Source organism: Protopterus annectens, chromosome 2.part0, assembly GCF_019279795.1.
Source record: "Protopterus annectens isolate FY-2018-M chromosome 2.part0, PAN1.0, whole genome shotgun sequence".
NCBI classification, from domain to species: Eukaryota; Metazoa; Chordata; order Ceratodontiformes; family Protopteridae; genus Protopterus; species Protopterus annectens.
Genome location: NC_056728.1, coordinates 1,352,118,759 through 1,352,136,970, shown reverse-complemented (window position 1 = coordinate 1,352,136,970; position 18,212 = coordinate 1,352,118,759).

Below are 18,212 nucleotides of genomic sequence, written 5' to 3'. Positions count from 1 at the left end.
GATATTTTATATTGAATAACATATAAGACCATATTCCTGGGGAAAATAATGAAAAATTAATTACACTTAGAAAACCCACACAGACATGGCAAAACATTCCGATTCATCCCAGACAATATATGGGAAACAGGATGATATATGAATGCCTGCAATTCAGCCATACAAACAATGTTAATCTTATTTATAGGTCAACATAGAAAGGGAGATATTAGGTCTTCTTGGTCAGCAGGGTAATGAGGAAATACAGCATTAAAAAGTCAGTGACACATAACTAAATTATTTTGCTCAACAGACCAGGCGAAACAAAGAATTTGAAAAATAAGATCTGAAATCAAGGGACTGTTTCTGTACAGAAGTACTGTCAGATAGCTCACAGATAAAGGGGCTCTTAAAATCCACTCAAACTCATAGTGGGGTAAAGCAATGTTTAACTTGATGCCCTTATTAAATTATTTTGGATAGGTGTAATTAAATCAGTGAGGCAGATATGATTATCAGGAGAGATTTTAACTATTCAAATACAGGGTTGTAGCTGTATCACTCTAACAATAGGATGCACAAACATGATGCTGATTTTATTCATAACAATAGCACGGAGTGCATTATTAAATATATCAATATGGTATATTTTTAATATTATGCTACTGTAGTGACCCAATGCATTTTGCTACAATTTATATGTTAGATGGGCGATTAGATCATCACATTGTTTCCTTCTGAATTTAGCAATGCTAAAACTAACTTAACTTTGATATGTGTGATATTTAAGCAATAATCAATTACCATCTTTGGTATGCACAATATTTACCACTAATTGCAAGAGTTAGACAATGAGGGAGAAGCCCAAGTAGTCTAACAAAATCAAGAAGAGGTGAATACTGCAAAACCTGTGGCCCAACACTGATTATTACTATTACACATTGAACATGTTTTATTATATAAAGTTGCTTTTGTTTCCTATGTCACAGTAATTGTGAGGTTGTATGCATGTGTGCAGTGTGGGTCTTTTTCTGTTTAAAATGAATTAATGCTATTAAATGTAAACTGAAATTGTTCATATCTTTATCTAAGCTGACCACCATGCGGATCTGCTATCATAGATCACATAAAGAACCAAAGGTGAATTATTCAATACACAGTCATGGCGGACAGATTTATAGTAGACTAGATAAAAGGGGGCATGAGAAAGAGAGTAACTGAGGGAGTGTCTGTAAACAGGTCATCACTGCAGCTATAATAAAAAATGTCTGTCATTGTAACCATGAATTGCAGCACAATAGGTCTCTTAGCCCACCCTCAACCTTATAAACTAATCCCTGACTCTGGTCCTTGTTCAAAAATCCTAATAGGACTGCATTCCTTGTTAAGTCCTGTGTTTCTCAGCTGTTGGGGGCTTAGTCAGATGACATTTCTGCACCTTGACTTATTAGTATAAGAGGGTTAGCTGGGAATAACAATAAAATTTACATTGTCTCTTGTTAGTGTTCCATAATTTAATCTAGTACAGAAAAATAAAGTAATGTCAGCTCTGGCCTGTACAATACAGGGTATAATTAAGAGGTACTGTATGTTTTTTCCCTTAAGCTGGGTACTTTTGCAGATTCAGATTTTGTTGCAGTAGTGGAAACAGACAAAGGCTCTGTATTCACTAGGTACTTTTTAAAAAACAGAGCACAAGGCCTGTTTCAAGGATAATTGCCATTTATCAGGTGCTCAGCTTTAATGGAATAAGTAGCAAAGTAAAGATCCAGTTTTGCACTTTACCTTTTGATCATTTTCTCTGAGCTGAGACTGAAATTGGTCCACTGAGATCAAGGTACAGCCCTGTCAACAAATTAAAATAAATAAAAAAGCTTATTTTTTTCCAGTACAGACTTTTAGTAGGTTTTCGTTTGGGATGTTTTACATGTAGATTTTAAGTGGCTATGATCTTGTTTCTGGGTGTAGCTATGATTCCTTTTCTATTCAGCAGTTCAGAATTTACCATTAGAGGCTCTTTGGTTTGTTGATATAATCAATAGTGTGATAAACAGTAATGAACAATTCTACCTGAGGGATAAACTGATGAGATTTATTTAGAATGAAAAATACAGCATTCTGTGATGGTTTGGGTTACTATATACCATTTGAATGCATATGCCCACTAAGAAGAAAATACATGAGAGGAAAAATAAAATGCAAATATTTGTGAAATTATATAATATCAGAGCAGTATGACTGGAAATGTAAGCTATAGCAGAGTCACTCAGAGTAATTATAAAACACTAAAGGAGACCCAGTTAAAGATAAAGACTTAGTCAGAAGAACACAGTGTTCATAGAAGGAAGATGTAGCAACTAAGGTTAAAGATAACTGCAATGCTTTTTATTAAAATGATAACAAACCTAAAAATGGAATACTTAACTGCAATATCTTAGTCTAAGAAAATCTTGCAGACACGAAAGTCAAATGCAAACATCTTTGTCTATCAATTTAAGTGAAGCTTTCAGAAGGTAAGGCAGTGAAGAAGACAGCCTGCTGAAATTGTCAGTGCAGTAACAAGGAATCTGTAATTACTGATGAAAATGTTCTTGTTACACTTAATACATATGCTCATTACACCCAAACACAATACCTCAAGTCTTCTTTAGCAAGTCTGAACACGATATAAGTGAACATCTGTTATTACTCTCAAAAATCTAACTGGCAGCATACATGAAGAAGCAATCTATACCACAACCTTTGCATGAGAATGGATAATTTACAGAAAACAAGTGTTATCCACTTTCCAAGTAAAATAATAGTACACATCATAATAATAATTATGTAAGCAAGACACACAACTGGGGATTTCAGATTGCTACATCAAAGACAATATTTACCAGGGAAACTAACAAATTCTTAATACTTTAGATAACGTAGCTAAGCTTCTTGATGGTCAGTTAGGCTCTAAGCTCATAATGAACCTATGAACCTATTAGCATCGCAACATAAAGCCATAAAATTTCACAGCATGTCTAAGGACATAAATCACAAAGAGCACAATATGCAAATAGTCATCACTCTTGAATAGATGGCAGGAAAGGGAAAAAGAATGGTTACACATAGCATGCAATGGTAGTCTAAATACCACAAGCTCATATCTGTATACACACAAATAATATGCACCAAGATGCCATGTACCTGTGGATGTCATCAGGCTATGAAAGGACACAGATGCAGCCATGATGCTTGCTAACTGACATGCAATGAACAGCAGATATTAACCTGGAGAAAAGGGCAATAAATCTCATAAGAAGGCTACAACAGAGCAAGTAACCTGGCATTGTACATGTCGGACAGAGTGAACAAATGCTACACTTTAAAGTGGTGAAACATAGGGTAGCCAGTAGCAGGAAAAAGTGTAAACAGCAACAATAGCCATAGGGTCCACATCGACTACCACATGCACAAGAGAAGGACGGGTCCACGGCTCCATAAAACCAGTGAGCATTGCTGAATCTGAATGTATTTATGTACCATCACTCTGATGATGCATAATACCACAGAGGTCATTTAAAGGAAATGCAACCAAGTGGGCAAACAGTGGACATGTCTAAGATGAGGAGCCATGTAGTGAAGTCATAGCAGTGGTGGGAGAATGGATCACAGAGATATAACAATAATAACATTGTAAATAAATGCTCACGTGTTAAATTATTGAAATGCTATATTATAAATGGTTTACTAATGTATGGTTTCATATTGTAAAATGTTACCTTGCATGTTTGTGTGCTGAATGTTTTTTATTGAGAGTTTGTTTCTCCAGGGCTGAGACTGACACTTATCTATGTGGATCAGTGTTCTAACTCAGCTAAACAAATGTAAGTAAATAAGCAGACAAACATCACTGCAACAGCATCAAACACATTGCAGCTGATAAAACAATATGTATACATATCAAGCAACTCAGTATAATACTTTGTAAATGTTTATAAAATAGACTCACAGCCACAAAAACCCACACACCCCTTAGTAATGAAAAAGCACCCAGAAAGTGCTCATAACAAATACTGAAGTATACACACACACACACGCACACACACACACACACACACACACTAGTCATGTTCATGTGATGCCATACTTGCAATGAGTCATGGCAGAATATGGCAGCATCTAGAAATTAAATTATCAGTATACGGTATACACAGGCAACAATGCAAGGGTTTAATGCATTGAATACATCAACTGTCTAAAAAGTTGAAGGGAGGAACTAGACAATATGAAGGACAAGTTGTGAAATGGATGCTAACAATAACAAAGACCTCCCTGCAGCATCCATTGAAGTATGTGTATGTTGTGGAGGGTCTACCTGCTAACACCGACACGCCAAAACACAGACAATGAAATAACCGCACAAAAAAAAGGACAAAAAAAGAAAGTTCAAAAACAGGAAACTTCACATGCCTGACAAACCAAAATCCCGACAATCAACAAAACAAATACCTTTCCCGAAAAACACACGCACAACACAAGCACACCAAAAACCTTACAAACCTACACTAAACCTTACATACACAACTATCTATGCACTAACCTTAACCCAAACCCTAACCCTAAGGTTCGTCACTATCGCACACTTACTTATCCGCACCCTAACCCTAATTCACTTAATCCACCCCTAACCCTCAAGTCCGTCACCATCACACACTTACCTTACCTGCATCCTAACCCTAACTCACTTAACCTGCCCCTAAACCTAAAGTCCATCACTATCGCACACTTACCTGCCCCGCACCTTACCCTAACGTCCGTCACTATCACACATTTACCTTACCCACACTCTGACCCTAACGTCCATCCTTATCACACACTTACCTTAACATGTCGGTGTTCTCAGCGTCGGGATTCTCAACTGTCGGTCTTCTCCATTGTCGATCTTCTGGTGTCAGTGTTCTCGTCGCTGGTGTTGTGCACTGTCTGCATTTTCAGGTAGAAGGCCTGTTGTGGAATATGTTCATCTGCAGGACCACAAGGTAAGCTGTATAACTAGAATCCATGAACAGTGATCCCCATATAAGGACACTAATATTGTGCCATACAGGCTACAACATCATTAACAGACAAAAGCTATCAGTGGAATCATCCAAGTTATTTTAATGCCTGGTGGTAATACCTATTTATTTATTTATTTATTATTTATTCCAGTTTGATGACCGGGGAGGTCCACTGGACTCGGGGAGCCCATTTTCAGTGGAGGCCCGGGGAGAAAAGCTCCAACAATACATAGTTATATGAATAATTACTAAAAAACTTTGCATTACTGACAAATAAACATGTAGCAATCATAAAGAAACAAACAATTACTATTTGGTTTAGGTGTAAAAGACAGGCAAATGGCCTTGAGGCTAGATTTTACAGTATAGTTATATATACATAATACAAATGAGCAAGGTTAGCCAGGTGAGAGGTTAACCAGGAGTAAAAGTGGAGGAGACCTTGAGAGGTATAGGGTGAAGAGTACAGTAGCATTTCCTGTTTGAGTAAAGGTGAGAATGAAGAAGAGTTTTAAAGTTTTCAAGGTTACCGCAGGTCCTAAGAGTGGAGGGAAGAGCATTCCATTTTTTGTCTACACCCTAATGGCTAAACTGCCAGTCATAAGCAAATAAACTGTATAAAGTGCAGAAGTGCTAATAGCTGACAAGTAACATAATACAATTACATTGACACTGACAGTAATATCACTTATTGTTCATATAAAAATAGTGACACTGCAGTGTGAATTTATAAACGTGCGCACATGACATCATGTGGTTTGCTAATCACTAATTAATCAGAGAAGAGTACTTACCAGAACTCACCTCAGCTATCAATGGCGGTCAGAAGATGCTAGCACTATTATGTCTACAAATACTACATGCTATGGTAGCTACCTCCTCCTATGTAGGTACATATTACTTATGCATCCATCCACAACCTCTTTTTCACATTTTTAAACATGGAGTTTTGATGTCACTTCACCAGTGACAATCATCTAGAGCCAAGGTTTACACAGCTGGGTGGCTAACCCTGCCTCAGTAGTTTTTCCAAACCACACACTCGCATGCAGACTCACACCTATGGCCAATTTAGAGTGCCCAGTTTACCTACTGCATGTGTTTACAATGTGGGAGGAAACCAGAGCTCCCAGATGAAACACAAGCAAACATAAAGAGGACATGCAGACTCCACACAGAAGGCAACCCTGCTGGGAGTCAAACAAGGGAATCTCTTGCTGTGAAGTGGCAATGCTATCCACTGTGCCAACTCCTCAGAATGTCATTCCAAGATGAGATCCTGGTGGGATCCTGAATGCGTTGGCATAATGACACCTTTTTTTTTTGTAGCATGCCATGCATAAGTGCATATTACTTATGGATGCCTTACTACAATAAAAAGAAGTCATTATGGTATTCACTCTCCTGCCAAGATCTTATCTTGGAATGACATTCTGAGGAGTTTCACAAGAGGTTTAAAACAGTGACACAAGGAAACTATTATCTCAGGAGTAAGTGCTACCTTTTGGGCAGCTTCATCATGCTTTAAATGCAGTGCATTGCCTACCAATGCTTTCCTGTTGTTTGCACATATTGCCATTATCGCTAATCAATCTAGAGGATGCTGCTTTCACATGCTGCCCGCTGCAATAGCCATCAGATGTCACATACTTTGGTGTACCTCTTGTACATTGCTTTTGCAGTTGGATATGTCACTAAAGTTCAATGTAAAATTCAAGTGTCTGATAGCCTGTCATTTGTTTCTCCAATTTTCAAGAATAGTTGGTAATGCAGCTTGTCTTCAGCATAATATCTTCAGTGATGAAGAAAATAACATTCTTTCTAATGGTCTTCAGAAGTCTGGCTTTACTGGGTTATGACAGTGCTAGACAGCAATGGGGCAGGTAATGGGAGGTCATCAACTCAATGATTAATGTTAATGCTGTCAGAGTTCAAAGCCAGACACTGAAGGCTTTCTACTGTTGAGTCAATGCTGTGCAAGACCATGCCATGTAAAGAAAGGAATCCTGCCACAGCTGCACATGTGACTGGATGACTACCACCAGCCCATCTGATGAAAACAAATCAAGTCTTGACATTCATGTGCAGTGATGGCTATACACAAACCACTATAACAGATGAAAGTGAGGTAAGCCTACCCACTGCATGACTTGTATACACAAACAACTATAACAGATGAAAGTAAGGTAAGCCTACCCACTGCATGACTTGTACGTAACATGTATATATGGCTACAATCTCCATAGTTTGTTTTAATGCTATGACCTCTGCTCACATGTCCATATATCCAATCCCATATTCCTATGTAAGATTCTAGCATCAAAGAGGGTACTGACAGGACATAGTATTTAAATGGTTACTTTACTTTACTTTTCTGTGTTAAAGAAGAAATCTCTGTAAGAATACTGCCACCCTTTGGGCAATTCTGAAAATAAGGAAAAATATTTAAAAAGTTATGACTGAATTAGTACACACTATGGAAGGACAGAAGGTATTACTGATGGTTCTCAGTGCTGATTACAAATGTTATATATTTATTGGCAGAAATACCAAAAGGTGACATTGAAGCTAAGCTTGAACAGCAATGGAAGCCAGGCCTGTTTCACTCACACTGTTTACAATGAGGTTACACGTTGTTATTATTTCACTTATTTTTTTCAGATTCAGTGGTTACAGTGGCATCTGGTAACTGTGGGTCTAATACTGCACCACTACACTGTTGTCATAATGCCAGTAATGCATGCGGTAGTCTGGGTATGCCTGAAATGCCAGCTGCATGTCTTCAAGCAGGGACTGATGATGTCACCAACCCTCACAACAGAGCCATTAACATAAAAGACAAGGTCCATAGGTACAGCTCATGTGCCTTCAGAGGGCCTACACAGATGGAGCCCCGACTATGACCCAGATGACCCAGGATTGATTTAATGGCCTCACTGCTGAAGATGCCTGCTGGAGGTTTAGATGAATGATAAGATTGCGACTGTATGCTTCCCTCAGGGGGATGGTTGGGGTTGTGCATCCCAAAGCGCATGTGTTGTCCATAAATCCCTAGAGGAGATTAGAGATAAATCAGGTGTGTCTTCCTTCAATGAGGACTGAGCTCTTATGAGTATAGGCTCTGGGAAAGTGCTGCATGAAATGCTTGTATACAGACAATTCACCAATGGTGGAGACTTAATGACAAATTGCCAGTAAGAAAATGCAAAGAATATACTCCTTACACTTAGTCTACTTAATACAACTTAATGGGGGCATAATTTGCCTCCCACCAGTACTGGGTGATGTAGCTGAGCTTCTTGAGGGGCTGCTTTGGCTATGAGCTTACTAAGAACCAATGAACCAATACCAGACACTTTGGAGAGCCAACACAAAACATTACCCTATGCCAGCACTGTCTGGATCTGCTCCCACCCCTTACCTGGAAAATATCACACATCTCTTTCTGTTTTGTCCATCAACCTGTCAGTGTTTCACTCTCTCTTTGCTTGGTAGTTTAGCCATACTATGCCTCACCTGTACTCGGTGCTAAATTATGTGTCCTGTGGACATGGAACTTAAAATTATAACTTACCTATTCAGTGTTTCAATTGCACAAGATGTCAGACTAAAACAGAATGAGAAACACTAGACCTGATTCATACATGTGGGCCTGGAGCTTCAGCTCCATCACTTCCATTTTTTATTTACTTATTTATTTACATTTTTTTACCTGTAAAGTTTGACTGAGAAATTAACCCCCTTTTCAAAGAACACCCATGGAGAAAAGCTCCATGGTTACATATCTAAAATTATTATGAAAATGTGCAAAAACATCTGTGAAAGCAAAAGCATTTATAACTTTATGAGAGAGACGACTGAAGATTTAAAACAACAAATTAACTGTACTGTGCAATACACATACAGTAAAGTGAGTTTTCTCTACCAGATTAATAGAAATACAATTTTGGTGGTTGCACTGTATAATACAGATTCTGTAACTTTAGTAACTGCAGCTTGAGAAATGAAATATCCCTAGTTGTTTATACGAGCCCATGCACACACACATACACTCACAGGCATGTAAACTATTTTTCCATTGTACACATACTCATGTTTCTGTACATACATGTAAGATGAGTGCTCCATGCATGTTCTATATAAAATATATACATATCATTTGTAGACTAGAAATTACTTGTGCATTCTACGGTTGTAAGGACTGGCTCAAAGTCAGTGGGAGATGTCTCTTCCCATGGATCTGTGCACCAGATATGAATCACCTTCTGGAAGGGTGTCACACGAAAGCATAAAAGACATTCTTATAAACAATATCACTGCACCTAGTTGATAGGGTTGCCACCTGTCTCACTTCCTGCACAGAAGTCCTGATTTGGGCAGTTCTGTCCTCTGGGGGGGGGGGGGGTGGCATGAGAATGGTAAATGTGTTGATACTTTACAAGAAGTAAACGAAACAATATGTTCTAATTTTTCTCCAAATGTCACAGGCATTGCTGGAACTGCATTTAAGTCATCTTAATATACAAAGTAGTATAAACAACCAGCATTTAAAGCTTAGCATTTCAATCCTGGCATGCTGCTTATGTAAATTTGTCAGAAGAGGTGACAACTGCCTTTGAAGCCTTGACTGATCTAATTGCTTTGTTTTCCATGAAAGGCATGGCTACATTGGAAGCAGCTGTGGATCATTTTCCAATTTGCAACAAAGACAATGAAAAACAGTTTCACACCTCTCTGTCTTTTTATTGCAGCTGCTGAGCTCCTAACATCAGGGAGACTAATTGCCAGTATAAGACTGACAGCAGTACCTGACAGGGTAAACTACAGAATTCTCTGTGTCTGTGGTATATCATCCAGGCAAAGACAAATTTATCTGCAAAGTATGTGAGACATTAAGCTTAAAAAAGTAGGTGGGCTGTCCCTTCCTTTGATTTCAAGGCAAGGAACTGAAAGTTTAATAATTTACAAGCAGGTTTCTGGTACTTACACAATACTGGAACCATACAGTAGGGAAAGAAATCCTTGGTGGTGCAGCGGTAGCATTGTTGCCTCACAGCAAGAGTTTCTCTTGTTCGATTCTCAGCTGGAGTGCCTTCTGTGTGGAGTCTGCATGTCCTCCCTGTGGTCGAGTGGCATTCGAAAGACATGTGTGAATGGGTGTGCCTTCATTGAAGGTTGGGCATCAGCCTGGCAACTTGGCACCATAAAAATCTACTGCCAATCATTAGCGGACCAGAGTTTCACTGTGGTGACCCCTAACCGGGAAAAGCCAAAAAAGACATACAACAATTGTAGGGAAAAAAAGCAACCTAAGGGTTGAGTTAAACTGTGGGAGTTGGTTGAGTTTTCCTTTACATTAACTACAATCATTTATACAATAATCATTCAAGAACACAGAGATCTGCCTCATCAAATCACAACTACAATTAAATTCTTAAAAAAAGAAAACTAATGCTGCTTCTCCCAAAACAATTTTGTCAAACTAAATCAACCATTCACAATCCCCACACTCCAAAATTCTTCCACAGGTAGACAGGAAAGCTGATTGACAAGTGCAAGACTGCATTAATAACAGGTCTAGAAAATATGCTGTTTCACTGTTATTGTGTGATCCATTCAAACATCTACTCTTGTGGTACGTTAGCTTACACAACTGTACTATGTTCTTTACTAGATATGTATCTGTAAATATAAGGGAAGATTGTGACAGCTTACAAAGAAAGGGTGGATGGAGTACCATCTAAATGTAGAAGGCCTTGAAGGATGGCTTTTGCAAATCCAGCTCTAGCTGTGGCGATTGAATCAGGTTTGTAGTGCCAAGTAAAGATGTGCACAGAAGACCAAGTAGTCATTTCCAGGGTCGACCTAGAATCCATCCTTTTCCAAAAAGCCTCAGAATTAGCTGCAACTCTAGTAGAGTGAGCTCTGACTTTCTGATGTGGTCTTTTTCATGAAGAGTGTTACAAAATTTGATAGCTTCAGATGGCCATATAGGAGTGGTTTGTTTAGAAACTGGTCGTCCTTTCTTTTTGCCATCAAATGATACAAAAAGTTGGTTAGACTTTCTAACATCCGTAGTCTTGTCAAGGTTAAATCTCAGTTGTTTCTGGATATTTACAATTGAACAATGGTTTCTCCTCTGCTTTTGGGCTTAGGATAAAATACAGGGAGATGAATGTTCTGGTTCAAAGTAAATTCTGAGACAACTTTTGGCATAAAAGAAAGGTTCTTTCTAAGACTCACAAGGTCCTTGTGGAAAATCAAGAAAGGACTCATACATATAAGGGTCCATATTTCACATGCCCATGTCTTCCATGTGAAGTCTGAAGCATCAGTAGTGACTCACAGAGCAAGAACAAGGACCATTGTGGGAGGAGTAGATTTAGCAACACCTGCCTGGCACACCTTAAAAGATTCTTCTTGATGAAATTGAGCACTGGAAGCTGAAAAGACATGAGAAGATGCTTGATCCAAACTGATTAGAGATATCGCTCTGAAATTCCCCCATGTGTTGTCTGGCAGATGGAACCACTACAGTGGAGGACGCCATGAAGACCAGAATTTTAGGAAGCTCTCTTATAATGGACATGCTCTGATGGGCCACATTCTGATAGTGAGCATGAGAAAATGGCACTTTATCTGGAGGGAGATGTGCAATAGATAGTGAGTTGTCTGGGGTACCCCAGAAACACTAGCTTGTAATAGGGGTTTAAATAAGTTTTTTTTTTTCAGATTTAGTTTGAACTTCAGAATGCTGAAAGTATTTATGATTAACTGAAGTTTAGCTAAGGTGTCTTGGACTGATGGAGCTGAATTAAAGCAATTGTATAAATATGGAAAAATTTAGATGCCCCAAAGTCTGCAAAAGACTATAACTGGGGTAAAACACTTTGTAAACCCTCTTGGAGCAGTGGAAAGAGCAAAACACAAAGATGTAAACTGAAAGTGCACTATGAGGACAAAGAATAATTTGGGAAGAATATCTAGGCTGATGAGGGGGAGTGAGAGAGGGAGGGGAGAAATAAACACGAATAGTCACTGAGCTTTCTTTTGGAACGTGGGTCTCTTCCCATGAATAGAAAAAATAGCAAGCTCTGCAAAGGGTTTCTGTAAAGTAATTTACATGTGTCAGGCACCCTATAAACTATGTCAGGTTCCTTAGGGGCAGAAGGTTAGGAAACAGGGGAAACAAAGGTAGATATAAATACATTGTACAAGGACCTAAAACTGGGAGAATGGATGCAGATTTGAGCTGTCTGTGCCAATATTTCATAGTATCTCTTCTGAGATTCTAACACTTCCCTACCCTCTTATTTAAAATATTCCAGTTTTAGGTAGGGCATCCAAAAGCCTGACCTCCACCAAAAATCCAGTAACATCCTCCCTCACCAACACCCAGTGAATACCTTCCTCACCCTCAAAAATTATGATCCTATGTTCTACCTTTTCGAACAAAGTCTGATGTCAGGACCAAACAGACATGTGTACATCATAACTATAGTTGCCTCCCGAGGGGATGAGCTAGGAGACAAGACTGACAATCCAAGGACTGTAAAAGCACATCAGCAGAGAAGTCAGGCCCAGACCACAGAACAAAAGTATTCCAGTATTCCTTCAACACCTCTTTCAACACCTTTTTTATTTTTTCTCTTGGGGGGGGTTTGCTAAAAGAAATTCAGTTGCCTTGGTTTTATGTCTGAACTACTTGTTCTCTAGTAACAATTTAAAGATTTTTGCCTACTCTTTAAGGTTTTGGAAGTAAACAAAATGGAAGTCTGATAGGACCTAGTATCGTGTTGGTCCTCTAAACAAAAAAAGAAATGGGCATCATTGTAGGAAATCTGTGTAACACACAAAAATTTACCCGTACAACCAAACTAGCAAAATGTATTGCATTTTACAAGGAAGGGGGTTTAAGCTCCCCCAGATTCAAGAATCAAAACTGCCAAGACATTGTCAAGGGTCTCCTGGTAAGTAAGCAGAGGATCAGTAAGAATCAAAAAGTATAGTTCGTATGCATTCATAGTGACAGAAAAAGGTATCCCATTAAACAGGTAGAACTAAAACAGCTCTAGGAAAATTGTTACATGCTGCGGCTGCAACCCCCAAATTTGTAGTAATATTAGGTAAAGCAGAATCATAGATAAGGTGGGATGAAAGGGGCAGATGCCACAGGCACAAGGTGTTACAAGGCATGATGGGCAGTAGTGTAGTACTGGCATTTATTTCTGCATTGGCATTTATGAATGCTAGTACAGAAATACATGAATTTACTGCCAGGACATCAGGACTGAAGCACCTGCTTCAGTGCTTCATCTGTGGTACAAGCTGTAGCAAACCACTTGCTACAGTGTTTGTTTTAAAGTAGAAAATACATTTTTTTCTCAACTTTCTTTTGGAGAGAGAGGCGAGGTTGAGGAGGACCAAATTGGATAAGGGATGTTTTCCCCCTGTTGAAGTCTTGTACTTCCAGGGACCCTGACATGCTTCTGATGGTAACAGTGCTAGCCAGCAAAGCTCTAGGGGCACCAGATGCTATATGAGCTAGTTATGGCCCTAAAGAAAAGACTTTCCTAATTTAGGCTAGTTTAATTCATTATTTAATATTGGGGGAAAGATATTTACCATTTTAAAGCACTGTGGAAACTGTGGGAGCAGGAAAAATCCACAGGCACATTGTGGCAGGCTGATACAAGTAATAAGAAAAAACAACACCTTGACATATTCATTCAGTATAAGAATGGAGGAGCAATGCAGTAACACAAATATAGATATCAGGAATTAAAGCCAGGAGAGCAAAATTTCTATATAAGCTACAAAAGTGAGTAAAATGTGGTTGTGGTTAGACTGCAAAAAAGGATCTTGTCTGTATTTAAAAACATGTCCCAATGACTGTACATCAGAAGCCTAAAATTATAAGAAATGACAATGTAGGATCTAAAATGAATTAATAGAAAACTGAAGTAAAAATCAGTACAAGACAGAAGTCAATGTTTGTACAGAAACTGAGACAAACCCAAACTCATTAACAAAGTAAATACTAGAAGTAAGCTAAGAATGAGCATATAGAGTTTTGAGAATATTTCTGCTAGTGACAAGCAGAACATTCAGGTAAAGGCAAACTCTGCCCCAGGAATATGTAAGACAAGAAAGATTTAATGATAACATTTGTTTGAAAGTACCTTTTGCTGGGGAGTGGATAGAAGAAGCTGTACTAATATTGTTTTTCAAAGAAGAAGCTACAGCTTCCACCTTGTAGCAAGTTACTGAAGAGAATAATCTTGAGTTTGTGGTCCTAATGGATGAGCCATCTAAGTTTTAAAAATGCACAAATGGAATATGATGGACCTTTATGTACAGTAAAAGAAAACATAACCAAGGTTTTATGGGAGGATAGTAAACAAAATGTTACCATCACTACTTACACCTATTTTGAGCAGAAAGATGATGTTTTGCACAGAGTGATTAAGGATAAGGACACATTTCTACATTAGTTGATAGTGCCAATACCTTAAAAGACACTCATAATAAAGCTATCCCATGTCCATGTGCTGGGACAATATCCAGGGATGGGCAAAAGTAAAGCAAGAGTATTAGCCTGATTTTACAGGCCAGGCATAATGCAAGAACTAGAGAATTTCTATGCTTCATGTCCAGAATACCCAGGGACTGTAACCCATCTTGGATATAAAGGTCCTTTGATCTCAGTATATATCGTAGAAGTACCATTTAAACATATTGCTATGGGCATTGTTAGCCCATTAATAAAATCTAGCAGTGGGTGTCAGTGCATACTAGTAAAAACAGACTAGCAGTGGGTGTCAGTGCATACTAGTAAAAACAGACTAGCAATGGGTATCAGTGCATACTAGTTATAATAGACTAGCAATGAGTGTCAGTGCATACTAGTTATAATAGACTAGCAACTGGTAATTGATGCATACTATTAATAATACCCTACAAAGTTTCTAGAAGCAGTACTATTACGCAGAGCTAATGCCAAGGCCAAAGATAACATACTGCTGTTCTGTAGAGTAGATATCCCTAATGGGATACTAACTGAGCGAGACACCCCTTTCATGTCAAAGGCATGTCAAAGTTATGTCTATGTTTAAAGTCAAATAATTAATTATGTTAGTCTACTATCTGCAAACTGTTGGATTAATAGAGAGAGATTTAATAAAACAACTGAATCCAAACTGTTGGATTAGAAGAGTAATTTAATAAAGCACCAAATTCTATGCTAAGAAAAGTTACCCTACTTACTATATGCAATCAGAGATGTGTCACAAGCTTTAACTGGGTTTTCCTCATTTTAAATTTTGTACAGCAGGCATCCAAGAGAGCTGCTTGGCATCACTATGGAAATTTGGAAAGGAGATAACTTAGTAAGTGTGACAAACATAGTATTAGTTTACAGGATAAATTGAAGATGGTAATGTCATTAATGAGGGAGCAGATGCAGAGATCCCAGAAAATGCAATAAGTTTATAATAAGAATGCTCAAATTAGAAAACATAAACCCAGAAGATCAGATCCTAGTGCTAGTTCCCACTGTAGAAAAAAAAAGAATGCTGGCCAAGTCTCAGGAGCTAATTCTGGTGGTGGAAAGAAATAAATGCAGTAAAGGTTAAAGGTTAGAGAGCTAGGAAAGAGGAAGAGCAAACTTCTCACATTAATATACTGAAGCCACATGAAAAGAAGCAGAAAGTTCTGCAATGAGCTTGCAAACTGATATTAATTCAGGAGACAGCAGAGAATCTCTGCCTGATGTGCAGCTTGAGGAATCCTTGGCAAAAGTAAAAAAAAAAATGGAAGTGAGATTGTTTTTTATTAAGAAATAAAGAAATATTCTCAGAAATGCCAAGGAGAACTACACTAACAGAACATAATGTAGAAACAGCAACTGGTGTGAAGGTTACACAAAATGGTATACAATATCAGAATGAGAGAAACAGTAGGAGAAGAAGTTCAAAAATGCTCATGTTAGGCATGGTAGAAGAGTGTCAGATTGTCTGGAGCAGACCAATATGTCTAGTTCCTAAGCCTGAGGAAACTTTAGTTTCTGCAGTGACTTTAATAAACTGAGTAGCATCTATAAGTTTGATAGCTATCCCTAGCTCAGAACTGATGAATTAATAGAAAACATAGAAAAGGCCAGATATCTGACAACACTGGACTTGACAAAGGAATACTCACAGATTCCACTTTCTTCCCTGTCAAAGAAAAAAATAACTTTTGTAACCCTTGATATTCTGCTGCAATACACAGTATTACTATGATATAGGAAAGTATTACCAACTCAGCTATCTGGAATTTTGTAAATAATTCTGTAATTTGTGAATATTGATATGATTTATACAGAACTGTATGTTATATACTGAGCTAAGATGTATCCACAGTGTGCACTGTTGGAACATAGAAGATTAACCTGTAAAACCTAAGAATAGTTGAAATTAAGTTACTTTATAGCTGGACCATAAACAAAAGATGTAATCTTTCAGTTTCAGTTCAGTAGCAGACACAATGTATAGAGCTAAAAGTTTTTGTAGTGTCTTGAAAGAGAAATAATTACTAGGTTTCAAATGTAAAAGTGTTTTATTGTTTTATGACTTCCAAGATCTGCAAACATCTAAGAAATGTGTATTTTAATGCAAATATGTTAAATTCTGTTAGTTTCTGTTTTAGCCTGGGAAATGAAATCAGGTGACAAAAAAGTGATGTCATCCAAGCTAATCCAGCAGTAAATGTGATATTAATTTAAGAACTCTCAGAGAGAGACTGTGCATTTTGTAATTTGTCTTGGACCTAGCAAGAGCATTCACTCATCATCATCATCTGCACTTGCCTTGCTATAAGTAAGATTTATGGCATAGTATCTCTCTTAGATATAGATAGGAATATAGTAAAGATTAGTTTAGATTTTTTCTGTATTTGTTTGAGACTATCCTGCAATGTTGTTTTAAAATATTTCTTGTGATTTTTTTAACTCATAAGTTACTGTGTTGATTGACTGAGTATTGTCTTATTCTTTTATTATTTATTATTAAATTATTTAAACCTATCTTTGTGGTTAATATTTGCGAGACATAGTTAAGATCTTAGAGTACTTGCATATGTATTTGGTGACACTGTACAGGCCACTCCTAAATAGCCATTAGCCTTGCAAGTCTTGATCAGACTACCATTTGGATAATAGTAATATTACACAGTAGGACTGGACACCCTTTGTAAGGACCTTATAGTAGCTGATAAGTAGGGGTTTGTGGCAGTGGAAATTACCTTATAGTCTGGGCAGAAGGGGGCATAGCTAGTAAACTGTGCCAGCCTTCCCCAGGTGTGTGTGTGTGTGTGTGTGTGTGTGTGTGTGTGTGTGTGTGTGTGTGTGTGTGTGTGTGTGTGTGTGTGTATATATAAATCAAATCTTAAAGTGTGTGTGTGTATGTGTGTGTCAACTACTTGGGCAGGGACACGAAGCATTGGTTGGACAGAGAGGGTGCTAGAGGTCTTGGCTTGGCCCCTCAGCTGAGATCTTAACCCTATAGCTGTGCCAATAGGGAGTCTTATTGGGGATCTGGAGAAAGAGGGAGAAACCAGCCCCAGACTGACTGTGGTCTCAGTGTTCTCTTAAGGGAAATTGTACTTGACTGTGTGTATACTTGTCATCCTCCCAGTGTGTACATCATCTAGCTGTTGCCACTGCCAGTGGTGAGCATTTTGGCTCCTTGATTACTGAGCCAGTGCAGGGGCGTCACAGTTACTATTGACTTAAATGGAGCCCCATCCTCCTTTCAGAATCTGATGGCTAAAATACTGCCCAATCTCTCACGATATGTTGCTGCATACCCAGATGACTGCTGACTTCTGTGCAGTCACTGAGACATGGTATAAAATCATAGAAAGTAAACCAGCAGTGCAAGGCTATAATGCCTTCCAAACATTTAGACTAGGTACGACACAGACAGGGACTAAAGGTGGAGGTGTCTTGACTTACATCAAAAATAAATATACCTCAAGACTGGTCAAGCAGGAAAATGGACTTGAGCTTCTCCACATTCAAATCACCATAGGCAAAGTCCCATACCACTTTCTTGCAATCTATATATATCCCTCTCTATGACTCAATTAACTCACAATGTGTATTTAAGCTTAATGGAAACACTCACCATCCAGCCAAATGCCATATTCATGGGC